At 45.0% G+C, this 11,631-nt stretch overlaps 1 long non-coding RNA gene across 1 annotated transcript; it reads right to left on the bottom strand.

Moving 5' to 3' along the window:
- Positions 1-248: 248 nt before the first annotated feature.
- On the bottom strand, positions 249-11,186 carry LOC130529255 (uncharacterized). Its single transcript, XR_008951525.1, has 4 exons — positions 9,526-11,186; positions 9,388-9,434; positions 9,214-9,351; positions 249-690 (listed from the first exon to the last, which is right to left on the bottom strand). It is a non-coding gene; the product is annotated as an uncharacterized LOC130529255 (long non-coding RNA).
- Positions 11,187-11,631: the final 445 nt, after the last annotated feature.

The raw sequence follows: 11,631 nt of genomic DNA, 5'->3' as shown, positions 1-11,631 counted from the left end.
TCTGAGAGGAGACAACTAATAGAAGCACTCATGCATCGGAAGTATTGCGACAAAATTGCACATTCACAAGGATCAAACAAGGAATAGAAAATATTTTGTACAGATTTCCATTCGTCAGATCACGTTCATGTTAAAATTAAAGTGATTTACTTGGCGACATCTGTGACATAATTGATATTTCATGATTTATTGTATGCAATTTAATTTTAAAAACTGTATTTTTTATGCAGACACACACACACACACACGCACACACACACACACACACACACACACACACACACACACACACACACACACACAAAGACCAGCTTTGTGTTCTTTAATCATTTTTGTAAAATCCCAACCCTGGATGTTGATGAATGTATACATAATGCCATATTTTATTTCAGCTAATACAACTATTGTTATTTCTATTTGTTAAATTGCTGAAGGGCCAACAATGCGACACTCTTCGGATCGCTCCCCCTCCGATTCTTAATTTTCCCTGAAGACGGGTCTCCTCTCGTCCGTGTTGAATGTGGAAGGCGAGGGGGACCGCGGAGAACATCAGATACCAGTGCGGCTGCATCCTCCCCGCACCAGATCCAGCCAGATCCACAGATAGACGTGCAGGCATACGCTCCAGACAGGATATTAGAATGGACGCTTCCGCCTTCCCCGGGCAGGGCCCTCCACCACTTGCCTTCCCTGTGGAAAGACATGGGAAAAAGATAAAGACTTGAGCGGAGCTGACAGGCTGCCGGAGCCACGGTTCCCTTCGCTGTTCGCATCTCGGGCCGCTTTCTGATTTGATCTTGAGAGGATGACTGTGAGGAAGGCTTTATTTTTATTTTTTTCCTTCCAGGAGGGATGATGCAGATCTTTATGTATGAGGTGGTGGGAAGCTAGTCGATGGCGAAGAACAACATTGTCTTGTTTTTAATTTAACCTTTATATAACCACGTAGCCCTCCGGTGAGATAAGGAGGACTCTGATTCTAGGAGAAAAGGTTAAAAGAGGCGTATCATGATACGTCTGAGGCCGTATAAACAGTGCAAGAAAAAAAGGGGGGAGGGATAGAGCTGGTGGGAAGGAAAATAAAATGCAAATAACACATGGCAAAGGTTAGCACCCCGCTGCTTTTTTTTTAACCTAATGTTCGTACACAGAGGATTGAGGACATTGTGGGGCTGATTACTCATGTCAGAAGTCCCGTGTGCATCAAACCGTCGGCGACGCCGCTGGCGCGCCGTATCTGCAGCGCCGCAACGTAGAAAATGTTTCTGACACAAACGGAGGCCTTCGTTCTGTTCGTCCCAAATTCTGCTTCCCGTTGCCTTTAGAAGCATCTCAAGAGTTTACAGATCCCTTTTAAAGCTCGCGTGGCTCCAGCTCTGACCTATTTATCCAAACTGCTGACCCCACAGGAGACGTCTTGCGGCGTGACGTGCACGGATGTGGCCCTCCAGGCTGCTCCAAGGTCAGGCCTTAAAAAAGGGATTTGTGATAAGAGTCCCTCAGCTTTGGAAATGACTCGCTATGAAGATTAGACATTGTTTGTGGTTAGTTCTCAAAACCCACTTTTAAAGACTTGCTCTCATGTGATTATTCCAATATTTTAATTTAGAGCCATTATTTGCTTAATTATCATTTAATGAGTTATTTTTCTAATTAATTTTGTGCTCTTTTCACCAGGGATGCAAACGGTTGTTAGATCCTGGCATCTTAGTCCGTTTAGAATTTATTTTCCAGGCTTTTATTTTTTTATCATTTTTATTTAAGGATCTCTTTGACTCAGTTCTTTTGTCGCGTCCTCCTTTTTTCCATTTTTACCTTTTGCCCCCACAGTCTGGGTTTTGTCGTGTCACGTCACAGGATGTTGCGTTTCTGTTAAATTTTTCATTCTAGGGGTGTGTGTATTACATTTGACACATTTTGCATGTACGGAAGCAACAAATCTGCAAACTGTGTCCAGGTAACGTTGCGTTCACGTGCATCGGTGCCTGTTGATTGACATTCCATATGTGTGACGGCACGCGTGTGCACACGGGCCGCCGTACTTCACGTCCACGCGGGTGGAACCATGATGCTTCCCCTTGCTCGTCTTTACTGGCCTCGTTAGTATTTAAATGAGGAGCGCTCACCCTCGCCGCGATATCAGCCCTGACCGTGATTAATCCACCGCAGCTCGAATCTAATGTGACCTCAATAACACGTAAAAATGCATCCATATGTGCTAATCGGCCCGAGCATGTCAACTGACACATGATTTACATCGTTAACAAGCATGAATAAAAGATGTGAAGCGTGAACAGCGTTCGTCAACATATGTCCCAATTGGACGGAGGCGCCGCCTTCCCCCCCACCCCGTTCAGGCCTGGAGCTGAGCACCTTAATGCCTGGACTACACGTGTGGGTTGACTTTTTTAACTCAAACTGGGCGACTCAAACTGATTTTAATCCGGCGGTTGCGGGGGCATGAAATGTCCCGTGAAATTCGATGGCACTTTTTGCGGCGGTGTTGGTGTGACAGGGATGGTTTTAACTCGGTATAAATCAAAAGTGGAGCTGCGCAGGATGGGGGTTGCTCAGGGGATAATGTACATGCGGGATTACTATCTGTGGGATACTGCAGCGACTAAAGTGCTTAAGTATAAACAGGGTGGACTTATTTAGACAAGTGTGAATTTATAGTCGGCCACAGTCGCAACTGGCCTTTTCTTTCTCTCCTCCCCCCCCCCCCCCCCCCCCCCCCCCACATCTTCATCCGCTAACCCTCAAATGCTACGTATGTGAATTGGTAATTGCCTGATTCACTGGGAATTTAATGAGAAAACGTCTGGCAAAGGCAATCACCAGTTCCAGGCTATTTGCTTTCGGCACAGATTATTTCAGTGAGTGAGCGCACAAAATAGGATCATTATGGAGTGGGCTTTATAACATGGCAATGACAGGGAGCTTTAGGACGGATGGGCACGACGCTTTCCTTTTTTAACCGTTTCAGACGCTTTAGATTAATCAGATGAGTTCGAGCCCTTTCCACACGGTCAGGATGTCACATTTATCAGACATCAGAAAGGAGGAAAATGGAGGTGGCCAGAAGAAAAAGGATGATCTTTATATGATAGTATAAATATTCCAACCGTTCTATATAGATTTGCAGCAGGGGGTCAGGAAACAAAAGTTTTGGACTTGGTTTTGCTTGTGTTTCGCTGAATATGATGAAGGTTGACCTTTCATATATGTTGTATTTAAGTACTAAAATAGCTAATATTAAATGCCAATTTCAGGTTTTCAGGTCTGATTCCTCCAGCGAGCTTCAAATGCCTCCAGTAAACAAACAGGACTGTATCATTTGGATTTGGATTATTTGGATCCAAATACATGCGTGTCCTGATAGATTCCAACAATGTACACAGGAACCTGTCACTGCTTGACATTTCAGGGTGGATTAATTCATGAAACACATGCTCCCTCCCTGCTTCCATCCGTAAAACAGCCATAAAAGAAACCTCAGGGGAAATGTGAACCTTCCTTAGGTTGTTAGGAGGGCCGCGGTGTTTGTCTTGAGTCCCATTTGGATGCTATTTCCCATATATACCGTTTTAAACGTATGTCCCGGAGTTGCACGCCGCCAGTCAAGCCACTGGAACTCTAAATCCTGTCAATGTTTCCATCCTCGGAGGAGCAGGGAGCACTCCTACACTCCTGATGACTTCACCCCGGGACGACCTAATTGGGGAACTGTCACGACATTAGCGCTAAATCCCCCTTAAATAAAGCTTCCACTTTGAATTGTGTTTTTTTGAGGAAAGCGACTGTGGGGATTTTTTTTTTGGGGGGGGATTATTAGTGTCAGAGGGCATGTTATGAAAAATTGGAAGGGGCGATGGAGGGGATTTGTGGTGCTGCAGTCCTGGGCGCTGCTACCTAATACTCAGCCAAGGGTCCAGGGTAAACACAGCTGAGCAACTGCACAAATAATAAATCTGCATGGGTGTCACGCTCGCCCATCTGTCCGTCTGTCTGCCCATAGGATGTGTCTTCCTTGGGAAAACGGCACCCATAACCGGGCAGCAGGACGCAGTGACTGTGTACAAATGGAGAGAGGCAGCAAATCAAGATGGATGACAAAAAGGGCAACACACACGCGCTCTGGAGGTATTGCGGATTTTGCCTCGGCCGTCTATCCTTACCTATTTATATTTCAATTTGGACAAGCTGTTTGTTTGAGGCACTGTGCTGCTTACGAGCGTGTGAAACACCATGAGACAGAGTTCAGCCATGTGTTGGCAAGAAAATGTGCCGTTTGCGGTGGAATCGGGGGAGGTGCTGAAAAGTGCTCCGTGGAGGCAGGAAGTACCCGCCCACTTCACCCTGTTCAGAAATCAGAAATTCTGATTTTAAACCATTTAAGCAGGTTTTAGAGTCTCCCCTGTCAAGACCTGTCACTTACGAATTCAGCAACATGGGAGGTCCACGGCGCCAGTGTTTACCAACCATATTATCATCATTCGCTCCAAAAAAGTGAGATCTCCTGAGGGGGAGGGGGGTGGTCCTGTTCAGGTGTCGGAGCACCCGCTCGCTATACCTCGTACCTTCATGTCAACTCGCATTAAAAGCCCTGTTTGTGTCCTCGAGTGTTGGCAGAGGAGGAGGGCAGCGAGTTTTCTCCCAGCCGGACATCTCAGACATCCCGGGCACCTACCGGACACATCGGTGCTGTCTGTGTCAATGATGTCAGACGTAAACACCGGTTTGACTGGCCAAGAGGAAATTCAGTCTGACCAAATCCCGGGGCGAGTGGACTTTTCAACTCTGGAATATGCAGATGTATTCACACGCCTGCAGATAGTTCCATCTGGACTGAAACAAAAGTTCTGACGGGTTTTTTTGACAGAAATAAAGGCTCCTCTAACAGTATGTAAATCAAACTTCTCTAACCAGAGGCCCTTGTGTTTAAATTTGAATCACAATCGCCTGTAATGCATATTTTTATTAGCTTAATACATCGTAAGATGAACAAAACTTGCCACATCAAGGTCGCCTTCTGGTGGCAGAAAACAATAAGCTCCTCCCCCTACTATGGTTGCTGCATGATTTGGCGGGAGATATTTAAAAACTCTTAAAAATCGGTGTATGTATATACATATAAATATTTTGATTTCCAAATGTGAAGCAATGAAAAGGAGTGACAGCTGAGCTGCTGTGTGTTCGGACATGAAGCCATATGGTCGAGAGCGGAATGATGTCACCGAGGGAGCGATGATGTCATTCACTTTGTCCTTTTCCTTCGTCCCCACCGGAGCAACAAATCCGCCGGCACGCATTGAAAATTTCCTGTGTTTCCAGGAAAGAATGAAACATCTATGTGAAGCTCTTGTTGACGACCCCTTTAAGCAGTAAATATCAAAAGAGAATTTCATTACTCGCGCCATAAGGGTTAGAGCATTCTTCCCGGGTGCGATTGCAATGAAACTTTGTCGAGGTGATATATCATCTGACATAAGTGTTGTTGCGGGTAGCAAGTTCCCTTGTGTGACAGCCAACTAAGCACAAATCGGCCCTCTTATATCAGTGTGTGGCTTTTCCATTTGAGAAATGTGCTTCCTTTAAGGCTGCTCAGCAGATTAAACCACTTCACACGGGGAGACGGTCGCTCTGCCTGCGGAAACAGTTGTTCGTCAACACCTCGGAAGAATGAAGAGATGTCCCTGTATCTACTGAAGCCATTTTGCTGCTCATTGCCACTATCAACATTTGGCTTTGTGCATGTTTCTAAGGTTGCGAAGACGTGTTTGGGGGCACCGTTGTGTTGATTGAGTCACATCCAGCAGTGCCGCTGTGGGTGCAAAACAGCCCTCGGTATTAGCATGTATAAACAGGCTTATAAATGGAGCACTATTTGGCTCCTCATTTTCATCCTCTTAACAGTAAACAAGGCGGAACAGGCCTTGACACCCTCAAATAAATAGAGAGCAACACGCAGGAATTCAGCTACAGGAAAGCGGGGAGGGCGGTTTGAGTTAAGGTCAGTGCAATGCCGCTTAGCTTGTGCTCTTTTTCCAATTTTTTTAAAAGAGAAATCGGGTATTTGTGTTTTCGGAAATTAGATGTGATGAATTTGACGTTGTTCGCTCGGGTTGTGCCGATTTCGCTGCAAAAATGTGCGCGTGACTGTTTAATGCAGAGTGGGGTGGGGGCCCACTGGGTGCACGAGTACGAAAATATATCGCATTTTAATACTTAAAGATGTTTGTGAATGGGATCGGTTCTGTCACAGGAAGATTTTAAGTGTTTGTTTTTAACTTTAGAATTATCTTTGTCTCCTGTGTCTCACCAGGTAAAAATCTGCCGGTTAAACAGCAAATTGATGTTGTCAGATGTCACAACTCAGCAGCGCTGCTTCGTTTAGCTAATAGGTTTGAGGTTAACATGGTATGAGCACTGCTTGATAATATAAAATACATAATGCAGCTTTAGATGCACACACACCATTAACTCGGTGTTAATAGTAACTCAGTGTAACCGCGTTAATAGTGAAAACAGCAAACTGGAACGCTCCCACTCCAAAACTGGGTCTTGAAAATCAAGACTATTACAGTAAATTACAAGGCTGAAGCTTTAATAAATAATGAATTCTGAGTTGTTTTTTTAAAAATGCATTTATGGCTGCAAACATTCATTTGTTCAAGTATGGTATTATTCATTTAATTTGATTAATCATTTCACATTTATCTAACATAAATGTGCAAGGACAGGAAGTCAAGCTCTAATGAGGTCATTAAGCCGTGCACAGTTTTTGTATATGTAATTTTTTATTCCTGATTCTTCCCAGGGGGGGAAAATAGGAGTCACACGTTGGTGGTGTCCCCCCTTCTGGCTTTGCAGTGGGTGCTGAGACAATGACTGGATTAAGAATTTAAACTTGAAATGGTTAATCCAGAGTCAAATACGTTTTCTCCCCCTCTCCCTCTAAAGTGGAATGTCTTTAAGTTCCCTGTGGTGACCCGCTAACGGTTATTTATGATGTTGAAATTAATCTCACTTAGTGCGATGGGCTCTCGAAGAGGGGCCCTCCTTCTAAGTCTGCTGCTGAGCGAGGGATGAGGAAGAGATTGAGGAGAGAGAGAGAGAGAGAGAGAGAGAGAGAGAGCAGAGCCACCGAGGACTTATTCAAATCCTCCTTCGTAGATTAGCAATCGCAGCTTGACAAGCCGCCCTGCAAGTTATTTATTTATTTATTTATTTTAAAATCGAAGCGGTTCCTTACCAACGTGTCAGAAGACTCTGGTGTGGGTGGGTGGGGTGTGGTGGTGGTGGTGGGGGGGGTAATCCGTTTGGAATTTACAAGTGATGAGACGGGAGACAAACTGGCTGGCATGTCACACAGCACCGAAGGATGCAGGAAGTGAAGGATGCAAATGAGGTCTGCGGGCTTTAAAGCAGCTGTCTGCTGGATGGCTGTTCTGTGGCATTGTTGGCCTGTGATGGATGGAGGCTTTCATCACAGGGGCCCATTAGGATTATAAATATATGATTTATGATCATACGTGATGGTTGATTGTGGATTGGGCCCTCTTTTTTGAGCACGCTGTCCGATATTGTTCACGGATATAAACGCAGGTATGAAAGTCAAAAGGATTAATTGGTCAATGGTAAAATACCCGGTAAATCAAGCGGTCATTAAACGCGTCACGGCCAGGCCGCTCTCACTTTCTCTCTCTCTCTCTCGAGTGAGACTTAATCTATTAAGATAATGTTTCTGCGTATACAAACCCAATGTGACAGGGCTGTCTGAGGGAATAAACACAGCTCCTTTTGTTGCAGCTTCCTCACTCAGACATTTGCTTTAAACAGACAAACAAAGCGTGCCAGTGGATACCAGCCACCACTGGCACCTCGCTCATCGCAATAGAATCAGAGGGTCTCCATGGCTGTAGAGAAGAACCACGAACACTCCACATTAGCACTAGCACGCTATATGTTTAAACAGGGTTTTAAGAATTCAAATCAAACATGCTCTACGCTATCAAATGTAGCAGTAGTAGTATTACATCTGATTTTCTGCAGTGCTTTTTTTGTGTGTGTGTGTGTGGGGGGGGGGGGGGGCATTTCCAGCACAGCTCCTGCTGTGATTAGTATGTAATTACCATCAATAATAGTCATTACAATCATATTACAATTGGTGCAGGTGTATTTTTCTTTGAAAGGCGCCTACATTCATTAGACCTGAATTCTGCACAATAACGCACAAATGACGCCGCTTATCGCCGCCTTGTTTTCATTGCTCAGGGACGTAAATGGCAGAACCGTTCGCAGGGACATTTATGGACACGTTCACAGTGTTCGCTGCCTCACCCCGAGTAGCTAATCACATAAGCCACAAGGCGATTTCAGCCCTTTAAAGATTCACCGCAGTTTCTCCCACCGCCATACGTTTACTAAGGGCACTAAAATAACACACATTCCATCACACCATGTGCAAATGCAATAAGACCTCTATTCATATTACATTCTCCTTGTTCTCCATTGTCTTTTTTATTTATTTGATTGTGTTTTTAACGTAGAAGATGAATTTTATGACTGTAGCTTGACCATTAAAACTGTTACACAGTTTAAAATGATGAGTTAAAAAAAATCCTGCACGTGTTGTGAGCCGACGGCCCAAGCTTCTATAGTAGTCACAGAATTAGGACTGTCAAAATTAACGCCTGAATGCAGGATGATTCATTTTTAGAATTAATGCCTTCGTTTTTGTAGCGCAATTAAGGCGTGCACAACATGTCACGCTAATGTTGTAGCTGGGAGCTCATGCTCGGAGCAGAGGCGGGTTCACACCCAAGGACCTGCTGGCCCACACAATGGGCTCAAGGGCATGAAAATATGGCGAGGACTAGTAAGAAGTACTGTATGTAGCGAGATGCTCACGGGGTAGGACGGAGTTTCCATTTCAGTGCCGCCTCGATGCTCATCACGTGTTGGTCAGGTCGCGAATTTATTTTTAAACTGAAATTAATCTGATTAATAACATGGTAGCTGTGGATTCATCAGGATTAAACACATTTGAGACAAACAGAAAGATAATATCTAAAAATCCGATCAATCTTGACTTTGAATAGGATGACTGCGAAGGAACCAGCCGGCCGAGAGCCACCGAGAGAACAGGAGCATAAAGGCCCTTTGCTCCATAACATTTGTACATACTTGATAAGAGACGAGAGGGCTCACCTGTGAGAGGCCTCTCAAGCACCCTGATACGTCTGCTCATCAAGTAAAGGCCAGCGACAGCTCCTGTGTTGGGGAACACGCTTGATATCCTCCTCCCAGGAACGCAGTTAGCCCGGTTAGCGTGCTGAGGCGCACGCTCTGACCTTGGCGAGCTCACACCAACACCGACAACACGTACCTACAGCACAGTGCGTGCATGCACTTCATGCCCCGCACAAACACTATCAAAAATAAAGTAAATATTGTTAATGAATCCTGACAAGTGAACTAATTGTGCTGATGTTTGCAAACCATTTTTATGTGATTTCTTACTTGTAAACGGCGAGGTCAAAAGCTTCCTGCCCCTTATTGTATTGAAAACAGAGCAAACTCCTGGTCTCCATGACAATCACTGACCTTGACAAACCAGACAAACGCCACAATGGCAAAAACATTTGGAGACAAACAGAGAGGTTTAGGAAATGATTTTTGCCTTTACAATGGTTCAATGACAAATGATAAACGTGTCTGTTAGATTCCCACAATGCTTCACTTCTTTGATCTTCTCCTGGACCTTGTCCACGCTCCCCCGACACCCAACAGTTGTTTTGTGTCATCTGCATCTGCTGATCCAGCTCTGGGTTGCAGACGTTCTCCACCCTCATCCAGTACCAGACCAGTGAGAGTGTTGGGCTTACTGGATAATGGACAATAGGCTGAGGCCACTTCTGCTTCTTCTTCTTCTTCTTCCTCTTTTTCTTCTTCATGTAATTAATGCAGCCTAGAACAGCTGTGATGCAGAGTGATGGCAGTTTCTCCTCCCCACACTTTCATTTCCCCCCACATCTTTTATTCCTACATTGTCCCGCCACCCTTTCATCTGCGCTCACATTTCTTTTGTCATCTCACTCTCCATACCTCCATCCCCCCTTTCCGTCCGTCCCTCTGTATATGTCGCTCTGCCTCCATCCGCCAGCACGTGCAACACTTTTTCCCCTGTTGGTTCTTGGCAAGCTCCCCGTCTCTTCTGTTCCGGCTCTTGTTCGCCCACCCCCACCTTCCTCCTCCACCTCCTGCTCTGCTCATCTTCCCGTTTTCGCATGTGCGCCAGGGTCCGGGGGGCTCGACACTGTGTACGGCCCAATGGCCTAAAAGTGAATGCTTACGTAATTGCCAACTGTCTCCAATCATTAGGGGCAGCCCTTAAAAAAGACAGGCCTCGCCGACAGCTGCGTCTCTTCGCCTTTGCCAGCCTTTCAGATTGCATTTGCTTTAAAGGCTTCGTCCGCATTATATTTAACCCCACAGCGCTGTGAGCACTGTGCGCGATGGCGAGGAGGATACACAATTAAATAAGCTGCACAGTTTCCAGTGTGACACAAAAATGGATGAAAATGGGCTTTAGATGCCTCCACAGTCTCAATGTTTTATGTTTAATAGTGAACTCCACCATTGGTGCTATTTTGTTGCAGTGTAAATACAAAAGGAAAATCCCAGGGAGCAAAAATTCTGAATAGATCTCTTCATTTTATAACACAAAAATAGCTAAAAACATTGTGACGGCCATCAGTTCGTGGAATACGTTCAGTTTTCAAAGAAGCAATGCTGCGCAGTTCTAGATTAGAGACAGAGTGCTCTGCACTTTCATTTTGCAGGGATTAAAATGCTATTTCTATACTTCCGAACAGTCACCGCAGTAGTGCGCGACTTGGAGAAAATACGCAGCCTGCCAAAGAAGCTTTATTCCAACGTCCAATCTCATTTAACGTTACCAAATACTATGAGGAATTAAAGTTGATACGGGTTCAGAGGGGACTCACATAAATTACATTAAATAGTGGCAGTTTCCTATCAGATCCTGTTTGGAGATGAATGTATGCATTTTATTCCCTGCTCTCAGAGAGACCTCCCACAGCATGGGTTGTGACAGCTGGGTCAGGTCCCTACATATCGAGGACACAGCTGCCCCGCAGACATGTGCTTACGCACGCACACACACACACATGCACACACGCACGCATACACCAGGCAAACAGGAACAGGAAAGCGGAGCATCTGAGCAGCCTCGGAGCAAAAACATATGACCACATTTCTGCAGTTTGACAAACCCACGTATCTGTAAATAGAAAGTTAAGAGAGGAACAAACGAGTAGTAACTTTTTCAATGATCCCCATGTGCTTCAGATGAATCTGCCTTTGCTGCGGCAGCGATTTCAAAGCAGGGGTCCGGAGTGGTTCCAGTAAATCACCTTGGGTTAGGAATCGCTGCTATTTTTGATTATGCTGGACTTTCCGTGCAGCAAATATTTGACAGTTTAAAGGTTAAATGAAGTTAAAGTAAAAATGTTGGTTAAGAGTTATACAGGCTCTATGTTGCAGTTGAATTGAGCTGTAATGAAAATGTGTCTGTTGGATAGATCAGACAGCATCTGTGTTTGG

This window comes from Takifugu flavidus, chromosome 7, assembly GCF_003711565.1.
Source record: "Takifugu flavidus isolate HTHZ2018 chromosome 7, ASM371156v2, whole genome shotgun sequence".
In the NCBI taxonomy this organism is placed as follows: domain Eukaryota; kingdom Metazoa; phylum Chordata; class Actinopteri; order Tetraodontiformes; family Tetraodontidae; genus Takifugu; species Takifugu flavidus.
The sequence above is the reverse complement of the archived record's forward strand: the minus strand, read 5'-3'. Positions and strand labels throughout refer to the sequence as shown.